This window comes from Microtus oregoni, unplaced genomic scaffold (assembly GCF_018167655.1).
Source record: "Microtus oregoni isolate MIOR12 unplaced genomic scaffold, Mior012 000001F_ref0000356, whole genome shotgun sequence".
NCBI lineage: Eukaryota > Metazoa > Chordata > Mammalia > Rodentia > Cricetidae > Microtus > Microtus oregoni.
The window spans coordinates 62,803,468-62,825,166 of NW_024543060.1; positions in this window are offsets into that span (position 1 = coordinate 62,803,468).

The window sequence follows — 21,699 nt, forward strand, 5'->3', positions numbered from 1 at the left end:
TTCTGGGGGCTTGTGGTTCAAGTTCCCTTAGTGACAACGTTTGGAAAATAGAGTCCTGGGCTCAGTATTTATGTCACTAATCTTAACTCAGTTTAACCCAGCTGTCTCTCCTCTCATCCTGTCTGAGAAACGCCCCTGGGCAGAGGAGCAGATTTCACATCCCAAGGACCAGCTCTTAAGAGGAGTGTTGGAGGACCAGAGCGCATGAACAGATGCCTGGAGAACGCTGTGTTTCTTCCTCACTCTCCTGGGCCCTCCTGTCTCTTAGCCCAGATGTGACGCCAGAACAGATGCATTTCTCTCAACTCCCACCCTGGTCTTGCTCCCAGGCACCACTGAGAAGGAACAAAGCTGTGAGCCCCAGCCCCTCACACATCCATATCCCCCTCCCCCACCCCCTGCAGGTACTTTGAATCTGGGAATGGAAAGGCAATCCCTCACTGGGAAAACCATGGATCAGAGGGAAGGAGTGTTGCAGAATATTCCTTGGCACTGTGTGAAGATGTATCACTGTTATTGGTTTAATAAAGAGCTAAATGGCCATCAGGTAGGAAGAAAGAAGTTAGGCAGGGCTTCTGGGGACAGAGAGGCAGAGTCGCAGCCGCCGAGGGACAAGACATACAGGAGGAGAGGTAAAGCCATAACCCTCATGGCGGCACGCAGATGACTGGAGACTGATTAATAAATTATAAGAGCTATTTAGAAACAAGCCTAAGCTATAGGCCGAGTTTTCATAATTAAAAGTAAGTTGCTGTGTCATAATTTTGGGACTGGTGGTCCAAAAAACACCTTCTATAAAGTAGTCATTAGATAAATGCTTCTCTCAAACACACAATCCAGACACACAATCAAATGGCTCCCCTCCCGCTACGTGAAAGATGGATGGATGTTGTCACCCAAGTGGAGGCTGGCTTGAAAATGGAACTTCTGTTACCTCCTTTCCTGCATACCTCACACCTCTCTTGGTCTCTCTGTCTGTTTGTCTCTCATTTGTCTCTGTCTGTCACTCTCCTCCCTCTCTCCATCTCCCTCTCTCCCTCCAGCTAAACTGTCGCCCTGAGAAACTATTTGCCCCTACATTTTGATTCTGGTTCTTCTTTGTAAAGAACCGAATATTCAAGGCACAGTAGGCAGCGGGAGGATCAGCATGCAGAACAGCAATGGTGTGACCTGATGCATGAAGAGCCAGGGCAAGATTGTCTTTGAGAATCTGCAACTTGTTTTCATGGAAAACGAAGTAGATTTACTCTGTGCTGCTCCATATATGTTCATCCCAATCCATATATGAAAGTCACACTGAAGACTTACGGTCAATGCAGAGTCAGGAGAACGCCAAACAATTACCTTTAATCTCCCTGCCTGTGACCCAGCTGCTAAACTGCTCCTCTGAGACTCCCTCTACCAGCATTCCCTGAGTTACCCCTTGTTCCCACACCTCCGATATCTTTTTCATAACTTAAGGACAAAGTTCAGCTTACATTGGCATGGTTTACAGAGTAGAGCTCCATCCAAGTAAGCCTTTGCCCTACGTCCAGTTAGCCTGCTGGTAAAACTGATGTAAGCAAGATTCCCACTAGAGGTCTTGAAGGGTTCCTTCCAGGTCTAAGACCTGTGACTCAGTCATCTCCATTAAAAGTCCATTTCCCATGCTTTTCTTAAATACTGTAGCTCTGTAAAAAGCATGGGATAAATCCGGACTAGCTGAACATAGCGGACAATGAGGAATACTGAGAATTCAAGAACAATTGCAGTGGGTTTTTGATCCTACTGCACGTACTGGCTTTGTGGGAGCCTAGGCAGTTTGAATGCTCACCTTACGAGACCTGGATAGAGGTGGGCAGTCCTTGGGCTTCCCACAGGTCAGGGAACCCTGATTGCTCTTCGAGCAGATGGGGGGGGGGACTTGATCGGGGGAGGAGGAGGGAAATGGGAAGCGGTTGTGGGGACGAGGCAGAAATCCTTAATAAATAAATAAATTTAAAAAAAAAAGAACACTGCAAAAAAAAAAAAAGTCCATTTCCTCCAAGAGCCTCACAAATTCCCACAAAGCCCATGACTCACAGATCTTAGCACCCAGCACTGACTGTCCACAACTGAGCTCCTTCTTCCCACCCACCTGCCAGATCCCTCCCTCAAGGCATCTCTGCATCACTGGTACTTCCCAATTTGAGATAGAATTCATGCCCTCCCCAGTTCCACCCATCTATTTTCTCACCTCTTTGTGTGTGAAGTGATACTTTCCACTCCCCTATTCAATCCCTAACCCGTGGGCAAGACCTTGTTCAAAAGCTGCTTCTGTCTCTGCCCTTCCTAATTCATCTCTATCAATGTGTGTGTGTGTGCCCGCATCACCACCTGGCACACACGATTGTCAATACTACAGACAGAAAAAAAGTGTCTGCACTCTTTGAGGAAGGAAACCATTTCTTGTTTTGTTTTTTAATGTAGTCCCAGTACCTACACACAGAAACACTGAGAACGCTCTTGTTAAATAAATCACTGAAATAAAACGATGTTACATGGCATGACTCTTCAAATTTCCACAGCGTGAAACCTCAGAACCGCCATTGCCCCTTCACTCACCCCCATATTCGACCACCAGTTTAGACTTGCCTCTTCCTTTCCAAGGCTCTCTTGCTTTCTGCCTTCCACCAATCCAGTCTGCTCCTTGGATCCCAACCACTAACTCTTCACCTCCAGGTGATTTTAACTCTTGATAACCATTCAGTGTAGATGTAAAGGCAGAGCATCCTTTCTAAATCTCCTACTAATGGCTTCCAGATTCCCATGGGCTGCAATCCAGCTGTGCTGTCCAGGAACTCAGCGGTCTTCTAGTCCTGCCTTTCCTTATGTCCACAGTCTACAATCCAGCTCTGTTGTTCATGAACTCAGTGGTCTTCTAATCCTGTCTTTCCCATCTTCACAGCCCACACTGCTCAGCCTACTCTCTATATACCAAACAACACCACCCTCTTCTGTCATCCTGACTTTGACTGGACCCTATCATATTTCAAGCACAAGTTCAAGTCTTCTCTCAGCTCTGTGAAGGCTTTCCTAACATTCCACTCCCAGGTGCTCATTCCATCCTCTCAAGTTTAATGTCCTTCTTGTCTAGAATCACACGTTTATTTTCCAAAGGCAGCTCCAAGGAACAGTCATCTATGATTGCTGAGGGAGAGGAGGAATGAGGAGAGGAGGGAAGGAGGGAGGGAGAAAGGGGCCTGTGAAATCAGAGAAACATGGGTAATGCATCTGATGTCAAACACACTGAGGGCCATGCCAGCTGTTAACTTCTAGTCACTCTGCAAGCCACACAACAGCCCTCAGAGCTGTGAGCCATATCTTCATCAACAGACCAGAGTGAGGTATTTGACCTTCACCATTAGCTAGGACTCAAATACGGACACCAACTCCAGAGCTTGTGGTATACGCCCCCTTGAATGTGCCCTGTCACTCAAACTCCTGCTGTATAACATGTAGGCATTTGCCTCTGACAGTATTACTCTTGTTCCCCAGCATGTCTGCAAACTTCCTGAGGGCAAACACCAGTCTTGTTCCCTTTGTCTCTTCCACACCACAGGGCGCAGAGCCAGTGTAAATGCCCATCCTGCCAATACAAAGGGAATCATTTCCTATTAATGAACCATTTTAAATGCATAAAAGCAATATATTACAACTTTTCACAGCATCACCTCATCTGTTAAATCATCGTTTTAGCGGCAATGCCCAGGTAGGCTAATTTTTCAGTGCTTTTTGTACATAAGAAAAACGAGAAACAATGAAGATCTGGTGATCTGCCTCTCGTCTCACCTCTGCAAGTGCACTGCTCCCCAGTCTGACACCATCATCTGCCTGGGGACATCCCTGGAAAAGATTGGAGGCCCATGCAGAGTGAGGCTGCTCTTTCTCACCAGTCAACACCAGACTATCAACCTCAGAGATAGATTCAAATCTATTTTTATAAGGAAGAAGGAGGAGGAGGAGGAGGAGGAGGAGGAGGAAGAGGAGAGAGAGAGAGAGAGATCTTCCTGGGGCCTCTACTTTGAAATATTCAAGCCACTGTTTTGTGGAAATTAAATCACCGTCTCTCAGAAGTAGATTACCAGAGCAGCATCAGACAGAGCATCCCCGGATGGAGCAGCACCCAACGGAGCACTAAACCAAGCCCTCCTTCCTTGGTCACCCCTTTGCAGGTCACCTTTCCTGTTTGTGTTCTGTTCCTGAGCACTATAATCCGAACATCAAATCACACAGATCTATCTCCTTATGTCACGTTGTGGATGTACGTATGGAAACGGCTCACGTGAGCTGCTGTTGCCTTCACTTGGCAAGGCTGTCTTCTCACCTCAAGAGGACTCGTGGTTTGACTTGGACCAAGTAGGGGACCCTGTCATTTCTCCTAGCAGCCATCTACTCCCCCTCAGAATCTCCCACTGGTCTGCAGGGAAGGTTGTTTCCGATGGATCTTTCTATTCTCTCCCTCCCTCTCTTCCTGTTTCTGATCAATGCTTTAGCTTAACAACTTGATTTTCAAATTACTTTGTAATTACAAAATTTAGCTAATTTTAGATTAATTCCAGAAAGTGGCTTCTATGGGTGCCAATTCCTGCCTGTTCTTTCCCTTGCCAAGACCGTAGCTAGATGTGAAGCTAATTGTGCCCTGATTTTAACCATGCTACCTGAACAGGCTAGCTGCTTTTTAAGAAAGCATCAATTAAAACGGGGGGAAGGGGGAGAAAAGGCATTCAAGATGATGGATTAAAGAATGAGGCTCTCTTAGCCTGGAAGCATGCAGAGGGGTTACGATAATGGCCTCTAAGTACATAGGAGATAATGCCTAGCTGTTGGCAGTTGCGTGGAGAATAGAACAAAAGACTTTAAAGAGGAAACATGGAGATTCAGAATGGAGACAAGGAATAAAATGAAGTCTAAAGACAGAGCTGGAGAAGCGTAGAAGGGGCACAAATCCCCAGAACATGAAGGGAGGCAAAGGGGGGTTGGGAGCAGAGCTCCATTAATTGTATCCCCAGAACCAGAATAAAAAAGAAGAAACAAGAACCGTAGGAATCAACCCCATTCTCTCTCCCTCTTGGATCTGCAAGCGTTTTGGTCAGATCCACCACATGATTTTCAGGCTCCCGGTACGAAATGTATGTGCAGAGCCCCTTGGATGAAGATTTCAAGACGACAACCGTCAGCATCATAGGTCCTCCTCAACACAGAACTTAGACACCTCGCAGCCACCCATCCATGGAGCGAAGGACCATGCTCACTTGGCTGGACCAGATGTGGAAAGTAGAGTTACCGCTAAGATCCCATAAAAAAAAAAAAAAAATACGTCCAGCTGGCAAAATGGATCCACGAGCAAACTAACTTGCCAAACAGGCCTGTGCCCTGAGTTTGATGTCCAGAACCTGTTGTAGAAGGAGAGAACTGTCGCCTGAAAGTTGCCTTCTGGTTGCCATACGCCCAGATATACAATGCACACACACGCCTACCGCCACTGTCACCACCACCATCACCACCATCACCACCACCAATAATAATAATAATTTTTAAAAGAAAAATCCACCCAAGGACTTAGATCGAGTGCCTACTTATGTAGCAACCAGCTTCATGGTGGGAAGGGCGATCTGGGATGCTGGAGCAGGGTGTGGTTAAAATGAGTAGCTGTCATTCTGCAGCCATGGGAGGGACTGCTAGCTAAAAAAAAAAAAAAGAAAAAAAAAAAAAAGCTGTGACAGATGCGAGGCCAAATGGCAAAGCAGAACTCAGGATCTGGATTCTCCTGGTCCATGCCTCTTCCCCCATACTCCAAAATGGTGCCCAGTCTCCAGAAGCTATTGCCTCTCCAAGGGACTAGAATTTATGCTCCATGTCAACCCGGCCCCATGCACCCTCCACGGGAACCCACTCTGTGCCTTTCTTTCCTGCTCTACTGCTCAGACTGACAACACAGGCTGGGGTGTTAAGGGTTAATAACAGCTTGACACTTAGACCCTGTTATTTCTAAAATAGTTCACTTGAGAGAGGAAAAAAATCTACGCCCCTCAGGGCTGGGAAAACTGTGCAAAATGGAACAGAGTCCAGTTTAATTTAAGATTTTGGTTTATTTGGAAACTTTAAACATGCATATGAACCCTACTTTCCTCGGCTGCAATACAGTTGTTTCCATCTTCATATTGTTAAGAAACTTTAATGTGTCAAATTGCTTCTCTCTGGAACAAAATAAGTTGTCTAGATTTTCCTCCAGGCATAAACAAAATATTTGATCCTTGCAATTCAGACGAAAACACCGCACCAAAAGCCAGCGGGTTTTCATTTTAGGTCGACTAATTAGAAGTTAAAAAGTACCTGTTCATAAGGTGACAAAACTTATTTTTCCAAGATTAACTGAGGCAGTTAGAGCCCCAGCGCTGGGAAGTTTTCGGCAACCTTTGGTACCCAAGAAATTAGCATCTGTCCTCCTAAAATAGATTGCCAACTTCATTGTTACTTAGCCAATCCCCCAGCTGCCCAACAAGTTTCTTGATAAGACAAAAGGAATAACTTTTCCCGCCATGCACTCTTTGAGTTCTTAAAAAAGATGATGTTGGCCAATACAGAAAATGTAGATTTATGAATTTTCTTGTACATTCTGACACTAGAACACTTACTATAGTGGAAATTCGCATTTCACCAGGGTCCCGTCTACTCCTATCTGCACACATACGGTTGGCACACCACAGTTACTCTGTAACTTCATTGTTCCAGTAGGCCAAACATTGTTACCCTCCCTTAAGTAAGACCAGCCTGTTAGTTGCTGGTTGGCTTTTTAAAAAATCTCAGCAAGGAAATGATTGTCAGCATTTGTTTCACTAGTCCTTATGAGGATTAGACTAGCTAATCATAATCTCTAAATTAAAGTTAGCCAGTATTCACTGATTGACATGGGCTATTACTCAATCCCATTAATAATCTTCCTTTTAATAAATTAAAAAGAGCAGAGTAGAAAACAACAGCTTGGATTTTACCCAGTTTGCAGAGGAAATCTTATGCTTCTTTCCTTTCTGATCCTAACTGGGTCCTGGTTGGCCGATAACATTTTTCCCGGAGGAGAGCCTCCTCGTCATCCACTGCCTGAAACCATCTCCAGTACCCGTGAGAGGCACCCTCTTTCCCTCACTCTCCTGGTTATATTTTACCTGGCATTTGTTATTTATCCCTCCACCTGCCCTACGTGTGTAACACACCCTGGTGCAAAGGAATGTGCCAGGTTGGGCCAGACCCTCAAAATGGAGGCCCGTGCCAGTTTCTGGAGAGGTGACGGTTAGAAGGACATTGTGAGCGCCACTGAGGACGGGACAGTAAGCACCATGGGAGAGGCTCAGGCAATGGGCCTCCAGCCTTCAGAGCTGGGAGTCCTCTCCGGTGTGAGGGTGAGGAAAAGCCTCAGGAAGGTGGCTGTCAGGGCGTGAGTCTGAAGCGTCCCATTACAAGGTGGTGGTACTACCTGGAGAGGTTGTGGAACCTAAGGAGGTAGGGCTTAGCTGATAGCTTGGTGGAGGTGGCATCTGAAGGTCACACCTGGTCCTGGCATCTGAAGGTCACACCTGGTCCTGGCATCTGAAGGTCACACCTGGTCCTGGCATCTGAAGGCCACACCTGGTCCTGACTTCTGAAGGTCACACCTGGTCCTGGCATCTGAAGGTCACACCTGGTCCTGGCATCTGAAGGTCACACCTGGTCCTGGCATCTGAAGGCCACACCTGGTCCTGACTTCTGAAGGTCACACCTGGTCCTGACTTCTGAAGGTCACACCTGGTCCTGGCATCTGAAGGCCACACCTGGTCCTGACTTCTGAAGGTCACGCCTGGTCCTGATGCGGACAGCCTCTGCCACAGACTCTCACTGCCAAGAACTGAGTTGCACCCTGGTGACAAGCTACAGCACCCATGAGCCAAAGCCAATCTTTCCTCCCTTACTCTGTATGTGCAAAGGAGTGTAGTCACGGTGGCAGATTCCACATCAGGTGGGTCCGGAACAACCCACGGGTCTGACGGGTAGGATTTTCCAGCACAGGGGAATGATGCCAGCAAATGTTTAAGAGCAAAGTAAACCTCATGGTCTCGGTACAAAATGAGATGTGGTTCCGTGAAACTGAAGGAAGAGTTACGGTTGGGAAGCCAGTAATGTATAGACACTTACAGGAAAAGGCTTTAGAAGCTAGTCACCTGGTAAAGAGAAGCTGTTAGGAGGTGGCCTACGTGGGCTTGAGCTTCTTCCTAGCAGAGCTAACATACAACAATGTGTGGAACAGATGGGAGCAGGAGTGGGAATCCAGGTGACAAGCCTACAACTCCTACCCAGCTGAAGCAATGGGGGCCTGGAGCAAAGAAACAGAAGGGGGAGACTTTAGAGTAACTTCGGGGAATGTTTTTAAGGCTTGGTAGAACTTGAGGAACGTCAAGCAAAGATAGTTGGGTAGGGGAAGGAAGGAAAGGTAGGCTGAGGGAGGGAGGAGATGGAGGCTGAGGGATGAAGGAGAAGGGAAGGGAGTGGAGGAGAAAGAGAATTCCAAGGTTACTCCACACTAGAAGAACACGAGCACCATGACTCCAGCATGGCCTCACAGGAGCAGAAGGCATGGAGTCCCCTCAGAATACAGGGAGCCTTGGGTGCAGCACCTACAAAACTCCTCTCCTTCTCTTTTTGATCATTTCAAGAGAACCTCTCTAAATTTTTTTCTTAAAGGTAAATCTCCACACACTCACTAAGGCTGACAAGGCCCTTTTGGCCAAAGCCTTGCCAGCAGCTGTCGCGCACCGCGCCCCCGGGTCTGCGCTCTGTGCGCTGGCACCCAGTTACTGAGCTTCGGGCAAGGGGCTGGAGGTTAAAATACACAGACACACACAGACAGAGAGACAGCAACACGGGTCATCCTTGAATTCCCCAAGAATGCCCTCTTTATTGTGTTCAGGGGCAGATTATATGGAGATAGCCACACCCCAGCCAAACTCACCAGAAACCACTCTCCTGCCATTAGGAACTCCTGAACGTCTCGTGCTCAGAGCAGCTATAGGCACTCAGATCAGGGGATTACAAGAAATTCAGGGTCTGGGGTCTCACTGCTCCCAACAAGCAGCCTGCTCCTTCAACATCACAAACCGTTCTTCCGGGGTAGGGGGCTTTGCTCTCTCTTCCATGTCGGTCCACCATCCCTGTTTTTCGATAATTTCAGTCCTTCATCAGATTTTCTTAAATGCCATTTCCTCACAGACTTTTCCTGACCACGTGCCAGCCACGGGCTATGCTAGGCTTCCTCTGCAGTACTTCTCACTCTCTGAGGGGAAGGAATGAGTTCTCCCGCTCTCCCCACACTAGAAGGTGAGCACCATGATAACACGGATGCCTTCCTGCAGACCACAGCCCACCCACGACCTAGAATGCTATCTGCTGTCAAACGAATGTCCCTGTGCACCACGACTGTCTTCACAAGATGGCTTTGTTCAGGGGACACTGCTTTAACCACAATCCTTTGCTGCAGTGGTATGGCAGTCACATGATCAGACACCATTGTTATTCTAACCACAAACTAAGTGCTTATCATCTGCTGTGCCCAGTGTGTTCGGTATATTGCATCAGCTCAGAAGCATCCTCATTTTAATAATCTCAAAATTAATTTAATTAGGACCAAGGCAGTCACTTGCTAGTTAGTGGTAGAACAAGGATTAGAATTCCAGTTTCACCAGTTCTAAAACTACCATGACATACCGTCCTCTTGCCAAAAGTTGCCATCTTTGAACATTAAACTGTGGAAGCAGTAGACTTAACGAGAGATAAACCAAAAGGGACAGTCCCAAGGCAATATTTTTAATCACTTCTGATGATTTGGAATTCCAGAGTGAATGTTGAATGCATCCTTTGAAAGGAGAAAAAAAAAGAGTTTTTTAAAATCCAGTTGCGAAAGTGTGTGCCCCCACCCCTACACACACACACACACACACACACACAGCCCACACCCAGTCACTCCAGCCAAGCAAGAACAGAGATCTGTTTCTCAGGGAATGTCAATAACAGAGAGAGTCAAGATCAGGCCTTTGCAGAACTCATGCAAATTGTCAAAGCGTTTTGCAGACTGTGGGAGGGGCTCCTGGAGGTCTGGGTTCCAGCGCCTGCCCCTTCGCTCTGATCCTGCTGTGAGGTCTGTGGCAAGTAACAGAGAATTGATTTTTGAAGTTCATGGAGAGACAGTTGGTGTGGGAGAAATGCCTGCAAGTGTGGCCACATGCTCTAGGAAGACTATGTCAGCAACCAACGGCCCTGGGCTGTGAGATATAAATACGATCTTGCGAGGTGACCGGGACACCATTTTTCAAGGCTGCGAGTAGTAAAAAGGGGATGAGAGAAAAAGATGAGATTTTCAAAGCAATATAATATTTAAGGCTTCTTGGCTCCTAGTGAAATGAAGTTAAAGCTCCAGGAGGGAAAATAAGAACCTTGATTATCAGACTGCTTGGGCGCCTGGATGTTAGACTCAGCGTGCGTCTCCTTAATACTGGGAGGCTATATTTCCACTTTCTTAATATTTGATCATTTTTTTTCAAGCAAAAACATAGTCTATATCCCTGCTGAATTTACCAGGAGGGAAATTCTTTCAAAGATGCAGCAATGTCAGAGTTTGCTGGATCTCCTACATTGACCTTAGAAATGGTCCTTATGTCTGCATATCTCATGTGTCATTAATTAATTTTAATACTTCATTATTAATGAACTTTCCCAGAAGCTGTGTTTCTGTACTGCTGGGAAGCCACTTCTGGAGAAGAAAAAAAAAACAAAAAACAAAAAACAAAGGTAGAAGAAAAAGGGCACTGATGTGCAAGTGGAGAGGAGAGTCTGTTATTATCACACTGTGGAAGGCATGGCGGCAATTCTGTCCTAATGACAGAATAAATGGAATGGTGATAATGCTTCACACTAATAAATTAAATTTGAGTCATCAGTGTAAGATAGAAATGTTTCTGATAGTTACAGCCAGGGATGCAGAAGCTGGAAAAAGCACAATTGTTCTGGAAAATGTTCTTTGTATTTAAAAAAAGGAGGTTATCGTTTGAATATTTCCCTTAACTTTGCTAAAAATAATAACCGTGACAGAATGCTCTCCCCCTTCTAACAGGAATACCAAATTTAAAAAAAAAAAAAACTAAAATAAATAAATAAAAACTTTAAAATACTGAAGAGCCACAGTGACCCCTACTGGAAACAAGTGGAATTGAACTCACTCTTCTTACGGAGCTTTTCCAAACCATTTCTCTCCTCAAAAAAAAAAGTAAAATCAAAAATAATGTTAACTCCGAAAAAACAATTCATATTCATGCCTATACCTGATTTTCTTATCCCCTAGATAGTTCATAGATATTTTCCTAGCTATAGTTTTTGTACTTGTGATCACGCTGGATGAATTTTGTACACATCAATAAACAACAACAGTCATTTCCCTGTGGTATTAAATTTTCATAAGTGTCCTTTTTGATGTAGTACAATCTATTCAACAATTTCGTTTTACTGTGGAACTCCAGGAGAGTTTTTTTTAATATTTTGAAAGAAAGGGAAATTTCGTTAAAGAGATCTGAATTGGATTGGCGAGGCATTGCAAGGTAAGGAAGATTCTTGGACAGCTGTATCAACAGGCTCTGAGGCTCTGTAATTAAAGTGCCAATCGCTAAGTGGACACCAACTGTATTTAAAATGCTAATGTTAAATAAAGACTTGTGTAGCCCGAGGAGGAAGAGACCGGAGGGACTTGACCAAAGAAGGTTAGAGGCATGTGCACAAAAGCCATGCCCCGCAAGGCACCCATCACTAAGGGCTTTCTTGGAAGGCCAAATGGGAGAGCTGTCAGCCTTCCAGAAGAGCATCTGGAAAACTGTCTTCGCGGTGAAGCGGAGAAGGAACCGGCAGGTACACCAGAGACGGAATGGACAACAGACACGAAATCACAGAGCCCGGAGCTCTCGGGGTAGTCCCGGTTGGATGGTGAGTGGGTGGTTCCAGAAGCGGGTTTAGGAGAGATCACGTGTTAGAAACCCAGAGGGTGGCAGGGGCTGCTCTGAACTGGCAGCTTTGCCCCACCCACTGTGCCAGGAGGTTGTGCCCCTGCGAATTTGGCAATTACAGAAACGACAGACCCCCATTTTCAGATGAGGAAGCTGGGAGGCTCAAACGGGATAGATAAATCTTAGCCACGCTGAAAACACAAGATTTTATCTCCCCAGCGGTCTGGTGTGGACTGAGCTTCCTAAAATAAGAGGCCGGTCCCCTTGGAATCAAGTTGAAACCATTCACCTGCTTGGGAAATCAAACTCTTTCATCATTCAATTCGCACTAATGAACGCCTATTGCACTCCTATCTCGGTTATCACAAAAATGCAAGTATGCTCTGAATTCAACACTATAGCAAGCGCTTCTCAGCTTGTGGGTTGCAACCCCTTGGTTGTCAAATGACCCTCTGACAGAGGACTTACATCAGATATTCTGTGTGCCAGATATTTACACTACAATTCATAGCACAGCAAAATTAGTCATGAAGTAGCAACAAAAATAATGTTATGGTTGGAGGTCACCACAACATGAGGGACTGTATTAAAGGGTCAAGGCATTAGGAAAGCTGAGAACCACGGCTGTAGAAGATTGAATGAGATGTCCGCCTAAGTCTGTGACATTTGTGCAATCAGTTTGGAGAGGACTAGAGGGCGTGGCCTTGCTGAAGGAAGTATATCACTGAGAGGAGCACGCTTTGAGGTTTCAAAAGGCTCCTGCCATTTTGAGTTCTCTCTACTTCCTGTCTGTGGTTCTCAGCTGTCAGTCCAGGCCGCTGCAGCCTGCTACCTCCACTTGGCCATCAGGATTCTAACCCTCTGGAACCATAAAGCCTGATTAAAAATAAAAATAAAAAATAAAAAACCTCCTTCTTCTGGAAGTTGCCTTGGTCAAGTTGTGATGTTTTATCACAGCGAAAGAAAAGACACTAATACAAACATAATTGCTCTAACACTTGGACACAAATCAGTTTCCTCTCCAACTTGGAATGTATAAAGCCACCAAGCCAGGTTTTGTAATGTGATGTGGAGGGTCACCCCCTCCCCCCATTTTCAAACAGAAAGGAGCATGAATGGGAGGCAAGCTAGCACAAGGCATGCTGGGTATGGCACCACGTGGTTGTGCTGTGCTTCCGTGCCTGTGCCTATGATGTCATACATAGACTAACCATGCCAATTGCTATTGTCCCTCCACAAATATCACCCATTGTATGCCCAGAGCCACTGAGGACTGAAAAGCTGTTCTATACAATCGTAGGCTCAGAGGACTCTCACTGAAGACCAATCTAACCACCACAAAGCCGGTCAAAACTGGCTCAAGTTCTTGACAGCAATTCCCACACATTCTGAAAGAAATGTAGGTCATGGCCTCACACACCTGGAAACCCATACTCTCCCATCTGCTCTCTTTGCCAAACTATGCTGGCACCTCTCCTATGTCAAAAGTTTGTCACAGGATCAAAATCCATTTATTCTCAAACTCAAAACTTCCAATGGTGTTATCAGATGAAGACAAGCCACAGACCAAATAAAGTCTATCCACTAAGAGAAAGTGTTTGAAAAACACTTGTCTGATAAAAGACTGGTGTCTGCAATCTACACAAAACTATCAAAAACAGTGAGGAGACAAGAACCAGCTTTTTAAAGAGCGAAGAATGTAACTCAGCGGTAGAGCATTTGACTAGTGTGTGGTCAAGGGGCAAAAGAAAACTTACCAAAGAGGTTACATACAAAAATATGTAAATATATTATATATTATCAGGGAGCTGCAAATTAAAACAGCCGTGAGATTGTTATACGAGCCCAAATCAAAATGGGGGCAATATTAGTTGCTGCTGAGGATGTGAAGAAGTGGGGACCCTCGTTCCTCCTTGGCGAGAATGTCAAACAAGGTATGTGCTCTCCTGTGCAAGATGCTTCAGGATTTTCCTACAGCCCTGAACATGCACTAATACAATCCACCCACTGCATCCCATGGAGCTGAAAGTTGAAAGCCGATACGTTGAAAACTTACACTGTTCAAGCTGAAAACCCATGCCCATAAAATGCACTCCCGACCCACAGCTATTTGTAGCGGCTTTATTTGTGATTGCCAGGGGGGAATAAAAGGAGACAGCCAGGTTCATCTCCCACCAGCTACCGTATAAAGAAACTGAGGCACATCAGAACAAATGAACGCCAGTCAAAGACGGAAAGTTTCTCTATGGACTCCCAAGAAGACACAGAGGAAATTATCTCCAGCCTGCCTTAGAAATGCCTTTTAGGAGACGTCTACTTTCGGAATCCCCCAAACAGTCCACATTCAGGTACTCTGGATTTATGCGCTTAAACCAATCACTCAACAGGCTCCTCCAAGAAGCCCATGAGGACAGTCTCAGGCTTATAACAAAAGATGCTCACTCACCCCAAGTTGGTATAAATAGATCGATTTCTCACAGAGGAAAAAAACTCATCTCTTCAAGGAGGGAAAACTCCATTTTGGTTTTCAGCTGTTAAATCTGCAAACACCTCGCCAGCGCAGCGCCTGTGCTTTTGCTTTCAAGGGTTAATTTTTTTCCCCAGGCTCTCAACACCTTTGCGTTCCTCATCTAATAGCTGTCAGTCTGCCAAATAACTCGGGGAAATGTTTGCGATGTGGCACATATGTTTTTAGTTTATCATTTTTGCCATCTGTTCAAGGAAGCTGGCAACGCTGGCCCGTGCGTATGCAGCATCCGCTGCTGTCCGCACCTAAGATGTAAGCCGAGGCTGGCAAAGGACTTTCCGCCCGGCCGAGTGACCTTTCCACTGAGAAGCGCCAAATGTTGCCTCCACAGGCAGAGCACACTGGGTCAGAGAGACGCAACATCGGTGGGCACAGTACACAGAGCAAATATCTTCTCAGGCACCGTTAAAATTAAAATGCACACTGCAAAGCTAAAATGTAAGGAGACATCTTCTCTGGAAAAAAAAATACGGTCATGGCAGTCTTTTAGAGCAACCTCTACTGACTTGGAGTAGCTAACACACACATACTCCCTTCATCACCTTCAAATTGCTACTTTGGAGCCTTTCTTTACTTTTACCAGAGAGGAGGGGATTGGATTTACTTCATGTCTCTTAAATGCCTGTTTTAAGGTTATTGCTCATTATAGCCTCCTTGTAAACATATGGAGAATTTTATAATCCCCTTAAAATATGGCAACTGCATCAGAGAGTATTCTGTGATAACCCCAATTTAAATTCAAATTTCTCTAGGTTTTGATCTACCGTATTATTAAAAATTCATCCTTCTCGTTACAGGTTCAATTTAAATTTCAGCTGAACTTTTCTGAATTCAAAGCAAAAACCTGATCTAAGTAGGATTGAGCAGGCTGCCTTTGTGGGATTACTGGGTTGGCCAATCCAAAAAAAAAAACCCTGAAAAGAACTGGTCACTTCTAGGTTGGTTGAATCTTAACTAAACCTGACCAAGGTATTCCCTTTCAAATTTTCAGCAATAACAAACGGACCAACTGACTTGACAAGGAGGCGTCCCTTGGTTGTCCCATTATGTCTTTCAAAGACATGTCATTTTGGTTACCGTGGATACTAGGAAAGAAGTATAGGTGCATCCTCACAAATCCATAATCACTAATCACTTGTGGAAAAATCAACCAGAACTTCAGGCCCTCCCAAAAACACTCTGTGACATCGTTTTGAATAGAAGCAAATTCAGCTTTCTCCTATCCTGAAACACAAATCATAAAAGTTCGAGTTCAAAGTCACATTCAAGGCTCTACCTCATCTACCAATGTGTGTTTATATGTGTGAATGAGGATAATTCCAATCAATATCATAACTACCTTTGCTTTCAATTCTGAATTCAACTGAAAGAAAATTATTATATGCCATGCGTTTTTCCCTAGGGTACCACATGCTACCATACTTCGAGCCACAGAGACCAGAAAAAGTAAAATTAAAACACCAGGAGAGTCTCTTCATAATCAAGGAGACAAAAAGTCTACCCCAAAAGCGTATGGGGTAAAGACAAGAGCAGATGATTCCTATGGAGGCATCGTTTGCAGAAATCTGAGCATCCCTAAGCTAATGTGTGGCTTTAAGCTCTCCTGTGAGCAAGCACTGAGGTTATTAAAGGAAATATTCAAAATCTGTCACCATCAAAAACTCCTACTCAGTGACTGAAAATTAGGGATGAATATCTAAGCAACCGAAAGCGGCACGAGACCGTGTTCAGTGTGTTCTGGAAAAGAAGGCACAGCCAAGCCCTGCGAGGTTCAAACGGCACAAAGAGCTTTGGGCATGGAGTAGTCAAAAAAGACTTCCTGGAAAGGGGAAGCCTTGAGCAAGATTTGATCTGCCTCGGAGGTGAACAGAAGGATGGACATTTGGCCCAGGATGCTGCTGCTTCTTATTAAGATGCTGAAGGGGGCGTCTCCGAGGAGACGTCTAAACTGGGACCTGAATTACCAGAGGAGTCAACCTGCAGGCATCAAGCAGAGAGAGCGGCGAGAGCATATGTCCTGAGGGCACAGTGGTATAATATAATGCTTCTCATTCTCAGGCAGGAAGGCAGCCAGTGAAGGAGACACAAAGGGAGACGTGAGAGTAGAGAAGGTGAAATCAGAAGAGATCACAAAGACAGGCTAAGGCAGTCTTTCAATTACAATAAAAAGTCACTAAATTCTACTAGTTCAAGTTCTAGTAAACTAGGCAAGTGATGTCATCTGCGCTTTTTAAAGATCACCATGTTGTTGAGAAAGGAGCAAAGACAGAAACAGGAAAGCGATTTGAAAGTAGTCACTGAGAAACACAACAGAGGTGAGGAACAGGGAGGCAGGAGTGAGATGAAAGAAGCAGCAATCAAGGGATGGGCTTGCTGCTTGACAAAGCTGAAACAGGAGGAAGGAGAAGGAGGCTGGAAGGGTATCAGTGAGGCGTTGACTTCAAGCTGGGAAGACATCTTACTAAAATGGAGAAGACTTGAAACAAAGGACTGATTTGAGGAAGGGCAAAGAGGTTTTTTTTTTATCAGATAGTCTTGGTGGTGTTGGTTTATTTGTATGTATTTTACTTTGCCTGTCTTATACCTGTTTCTCTCATGGATGGCTACTACCTGCAGAAATGTGGTAGGAAGGACCTAAGTAACAAGGGATAATAGCAAGATGACAAGGAAAGGCTAAACAGCTCGGATTTGAAAGAGCTACTTTCAACTCACTTTCCCACTCAAGCACCAAAAAGAAATGGTTGCCATCTTTATGATCACCCCACATTTACGTGTTGTGTCCCATCTCCAACTTCCTGTGCAGATTTCAGAAGGAAACAAATGGAAACAAGATGAGGACAGGTCCCTGTCAAGGAATTCCAGACAATTTCAGCTGGCATTCCCTAGTGCTGTAAAGGAACTCTAACCCTGAAAAATACAGTTGTTCTTAGCTATATGCATTGCTACCCCAAATATTACCCTGATATTAGGTTATAGGGGGAAATGCCATTGAGAAGGCAGCCTGCTGATTAATATATAACATCCAAAGAGATACTGAAAGGACTTAGTTGGTTTAAGGAATCTGGAATCTGGGAAAATTATTAGAGATATACAAAATAGTAGGCCGGGAGGTGGTGGCGCACAGGCCGGGCGGTGGTGGCGTACACCTTTAATCCCAGCACTCGGGAGGCAGAGGCAGGCGGATCTCTGTGAGTTCGAGACCAGCCTGGTCTACAAGAGCTAGTTCCAGGACAGGCTCCAAAACCACAGAGAAACCCTGTCTCGAAAAACCAAAAAAAATAAATAAATAAAAATAAATAAATAAATAAATAGTGGATCATCTCTAGAGAGGATATCTAAAGCCACGAGATTGAGTAAAAACAAATTGAGATTGTTGTGACTGTCGATGCTACTGTTGTCGTGTTAAGAAAGAGAAAAGGACTATAGACTCAGCTTGGAAACACTTCAACATCTTAAATCCCATCCAAAGAGACAGGAAAGAATGTTGAGTATGGTGGTTAGAGGCAGAAGAAAGACTGGGATGCACAAAGCACTGGTAAGGGGTCAGATGTCAGCGGATGGCCACTGGGCTGGTAGCCATGGACATAGAAGTTCCCATAGCATGAGAAGGGTCAGGCTGCAGCGGTGTCAACATGGAGCAGAAGATGAACTCAGGAGACAGACTGTGAGTGCCTTCCTCAGAAGCCTTGCTACAAACAAAACAGATAAAGCAATGATGGAGAAAACACGACCCCAAAAGCAGTCTTTGTTGGCAAGTTTGCTGTTTTGTCGCTTGCTCTGCAAGAGGAAGACACTAGAATGTGTTTCTCTGCTGGCAGAAGACATTGAATTCCAAACTGAGAGGCCGAGACTTAATTTGAGAGACACTTTAAGTTTTAAAAGCAAGAAAGAGACGTGGCGGAGGCAGAGCTTCAGAAAGACCCACCTGAAAAGAGCCCCCCATAAATTGTGTAGAATTGGAAAAGTGTACACATTTGTGGAAAGTGCTGGATGCCACGCAAAGGGAGCAGACTAATGCAACAGAAAAATGGCCTTAAAGAGGCCCCTGGGGTAAGTCAGCTCTGAGTCACGCAACGGCTGAAGAATGAGCCCCAGAAGGGGCTCTCAGAATTGATGCTTTTGAAAACACAAAATTTCAACTCAAAGTCTGTCTCTGAGAAACCGACATAAAAACTCCAAACTCCATAAAATACCTGTGGGTAAAATATTGAAGGCACCACTACAATCTGCTAAATATTAAATGGATGAATGTGTTGGATCAGCACTTATATTTATTCTTATAATTCATAGAGCTGAGTGAATGTATATAGAACATAAAGCTTCGAAGACAAACTCACCCTGTGAAGTTTACAGCCTCGTCCAGACATGAACTAAAACACTGAGTGATGACCTCTAAAATAGTTTTTTTTTTTCCCCACCCAAAGTGATTGGAGAAGCCTTTAGTGCGGGCTAGTATTTATCTGCCTCTCACCCCGAAAGACAAACATATAGTCATCCTCCTGAATATTAACCTTCATCAGGCGATGAAATGAGACAGAGACCCACACTGGAGCACCAGACAGAAATCTCAAGGTCCAAATCAGGAGCAGAAGGAGAGGGAGCACGAGCAAGGAACTCAGGACCGCGAGGGGTACACCCACACACTGAGACAATGGGGATGTTCTATCGGGAACTCACCAAGGCCAGCTGGCCTAGGTCTGAAAAAGCATGGGATAAAACCGGACTAGCTGAACATAGCGGACAATGAGGAATACTGAGAACTCAAGAACAATGGCAGTGGGTTTTTGATCCTACTGCACGTACTGGCTTTGTGGGAGCCTAGGCAGTTTGGATGCTCACCTTACTAGACCTGGATGGAGGTGGGCGGTCCTTGGGCTTCCCACAGGTCAGGGAACCCTGATTGCTCTTCGAGCTGATGAGGGAGGGGGACTTGATGGGGGAGGGGGAGGGAAATGGGAGGTGGTGGCAGGGAGGAGGCAGAAATCCTTAAATAAATAAATAAATTTTAAAAAAAAGAAAAAAAAAAAGAAAACCCTGTCAAGATGAAAGATCAAGCCAACTTACCAAGCTTTTAAATCTGTGTTGCCTGTATATGCTAAAGGACTTGTAAGAGAAAAAAAAAAAAAATGTGTATTTTTTACTCCCCTTTGATTTTTCTCTGATAACAGCTAGGATTTGTTTTGTTTTAATTTCAAATTAAAGGTTGGAGAGATGGATCAGTGGTTAAGAGGGCTCCCTGCTCTTCCAGGTCTCAGTCAGTCGCTGCAAACTCCAGTCCCAAGAGTGCCCTCTTCTGGTCTCTGCAAGCTCACACACTCACACACATACACACACACACACACACACACACACACACACACCAGGTGTGTCACATAAATATGAATAAATCTTTAACAAAAAAAGACTCAAATCAAGTATGTCAGACTCTTAGAAGGTACAGCAATGGTCACCCCCATCATTTCTCAAGTGCAGCTGACACCCAGACCTGCTGATTTGATTCACCCAAGGTCTCTGCTCCAATTCATGCCAAAGAAGTCAATTGTGACAATTCAGACATGCATTCTAGTCTTAGATCTCTTTGTCTCTTTCAGAAACCAACACGCTCATACAAGTTCCATTTGTTCGTTGCTTACAGACCCATGATCATCACATGGCTTTTTCACATCGTTTTGCTGGAAGTGCTTCAGCAATTAGGCTATAGTATATCAAAAAGCCATCAATGAAGGAGGGCGGCTTTGAACCAGTGAAGGAGGGCAGCCTTGAACCAGTGAAGGAGGGCAGCTTTGAACCAGTGAAGGAGGGTGGCTTTCTAAGACCCAGATGCTGTGCTCTGGTAGCCCAAGGTCAAAGACCGGCTGTATTTAACATGCTTCTGCATCTGACTCTTTAAAACAGAGTCTTGTTATGCATCCCTGGCTGGCCTTGAACTTGGGATCTTCCTCCGTCCCCTATGATTACAGAGCTGTTTCATCACCTTTGGCTGGAATGCAGTTTTCTTCCCTACACACTAGGCTTCTACTCTCTGGAGGTTACATTTACATCATCCTAAAGAGGTAGAAAACATTCACAGTTTATGAGATGTGGATACCTAAAATGACAGCTTCCAAAAAAAAAAAAAGCCCATACAATGCATAGTAAATTAATTGACTGTGAAATTACAATTTAAGCAACAAAGCTTTCTTTTAAGTGTGAGGAATGTGACGAATCTTGTAAACAAACGGAGTTTCATTATTCGTGGAAGTAAACGTTGCCTTTTCCCTCTTGTCTCTCTCCATCCTCTCTCTTTACAACCGCCTTATGTGCTCCGGCATCAGTTCCTCTGACAGGGCTTGCCACACACCAGTCCCTAGAAAGCGACTGGGCCAGGTGCTGAATGGGTTCCTAGCTAATGAGTTCACCAATGTGTTCTGTGGATGTTAAAAAAAAATGAGTAATGCATTATACAACTGAAAGATATTACGTTATGACGTGAACAGAAAGGTGAGTAGTCAGAATCTTCCAGCCACTTCCTGACAGCCTGGTGCTTTACAACGCCAGAGGACAGTGGAGAAAGTCAATCGGGCCCACTCATTCCAACAAGGAGGAAACAGAGGGAAGAAGAGCAAAGTTGTTTGACCAGGATCCCACAATTAGGGGTGCAGCTAACTGCTGTGTCCCGGAAGAAGGGTTTTCTAACCCAAGGTTTCCTACCTACCACAAAGCTACACTTTCAAACATCTCAGGCTTTTCCCAACTGTATATAATTATAGTTACAGAGTTGCTGAAGGAGTCAGACTCTGTAAACCCAAGAACACCAGCCCAAAGGACCGGAAGCCATTAATGTGTGACGACTTCTAACACCAGTCAGTACACGTTAATTCAGAGGGGTGAAAACTCATGAAGCTCAGGAGAAAAACCTTGGAGTGCTCCGGGACAGAAGAGGTGGGGAATCGAATGTGGTCCCTTCCCCCTGCAAGCAAGGAACGGCGTAAACGACCAACACACACGTATGCTTCTACTTACATAAATTTCCACACTCTGAGATATGCCATCTCCATTGCAGAGGCATTTTCTGTCTCATTCTAGCCCTTAACAAGCTTCTTAGGGACAGTATGATTCTGACAATGCTCAGAGAAAGCCCTACCTGTCAGAAGAGAT